Below are 1,895 nucleotides of genomic sequence, written 5' to 3' on the forward strand. Positions count from 1 at the left end.
CACCTGTGAAGCTATGATCAATTACAAAGATTAGTTAACTGAAAATTTATGTTTTAATTAATTCCTCTACATATTTAACTCTTCACTTTCCTTTAAGTTTTAAATATATTTTGTTTGGATGTAAAAAGATTTTACACGCATCATCTGTATATGATTAGTTAAATACTTTGTTTGAAGATTTAATGAATCATATATTTTCTTAAGTTCAACCTTACATATTATTTCAAAGCTAAATTATGTTAATGGTGAGGAATCAACTCTTTTAGTATATCATAAATAATTAACAATTTACACCTGTTTAACAATTTAAATCATTGGTCATCCAAAAATCAAAGTTAAAACAAAACATTTTAGATGCTTTGGCACAATTCCTTAACCTATAATTGTCTACAAAGGTACCATAGTGCCCACTAAGGGAAAAAATTATGCAGTTCAGGTAGGCAGTGGTTGTTGTCGGATGGGGCCCTAGGAGGAAAAACTACATAGTTTTAGGAGGAAAGAGGGATTGGGCATCTGAGAGCCTTGAGAGACAAGACTCCACAGTTTCTAAAGTCAGTGAACTCCGAATAAGGGAAGGACATTAGAGGAGGCATCTATGCAGTTTTGAGGGCCAGAGGAGGCTAGCCTTTCTATGCATTGCATAGTTCCAACAGTCAAGGAAAATGCTTGGGGTTTGGATATGCAAAGTGCACAATTTAGGAAGGCTTGATGAGGCTAGCTTTCTAGGAATCCTCTGAAATTTTGCTAAGTGTGGGATCAGTGGAACCGATGTGGAAAATGATAGAACTTGACTGCGACCACACACTTAGATAATTTGTGATACATCATAGATCATCCATAACATATGAAAGCATATTTTAATGAAAAAAACTTTGTGGAAACTTATGAAAAGTGCGGCCCTGTTGATGGAATTTCAAAGGATAATGGAAAAACTTATGTAATGATGTGTGTAAGCTTGGAAATGAGTGTGAGACATGTTCATATGATGAGAATAACTAGTTTTCACAAATATTTCCACTTCATGCAAACTAACACTCCCCTTTGCAGGAAAAGTGATAAGTCCCATGCCCGAATATGACACTTTCTATATAAATATAAAAGCGTGAATAACTCTTGTTATCCAAGAAGGGGGCGTGAAATCATCAAGAATAAGTGACTAAGAAATGATTGATCACAAGATCCATAGTAGGCTCCAAAATTCGAGTGTAGGCAAAAATTTTGGAAGATGTTGTAGTCGCTACAACAGAAGTCTCAACCCTCTTAAGGTAAGGCTAAAGAAAAGGACTCATCAAATATTGAAATATTGACAAGGATGGCGAAAGCACTTACTAATCAAAATTTCAAAACTAAAGATAATGTTAAGCGAGACGTCTACTAGCAACAAGCCTCCCAAGTATTTCCCTTTTTGAAATAATAGTAATAAAAATAATAGCAACAATCATCCCACCAAGTCCGCCCAAAGTTTGAATGTTGTGATTAATGTAGAAAGTATGGGCATGGATAATTATTTCTCTTTCCATCAGGAATATCATTCAAAAAATATATGCGCATAGTGGAACCACAAAATGAACACCCCGGTTGCACACATTTGTTGAATGCTTATTACCATATGTGAATACAGAATATACATAAGCAATAGAGGAACCTGTAGCAACTCAAGGAAGAAAGGGTATTGGACATGAAGCGAATGCATTTGATTGAGTCTATAATGTTGAAAATAAGAATGCTGAAGAACCACCACAAAATGAAGCCCATCATCCAAAGAAAAATGGTTGATATAGATTAAGGAGTAAAAGGCCCATTTTTTATTAGGAGGTGACGTGCCAAAATTAAAGGAGAAATTCTTATGAAGGATATCACCAGGAGTAAATCTTGCTTAGAATTCCCAAAGTAAG

Source organism: Pinus tabuliformis, chromosome 7, assembly GCF_031772625.1.
Source record: "Pinus tabuliformis cultivar Carrire ecotype Pingquan chromosome 7, CPIR1, whole genome shotgun sequence".
NCBI classification, from domain to species: domain Eukaryota; kingdom Viridiplantae; phylum Streptophyta; class Pinopsida; order Pinales; family Pinaceae; genus Pinus; species Pinus tabuliformis.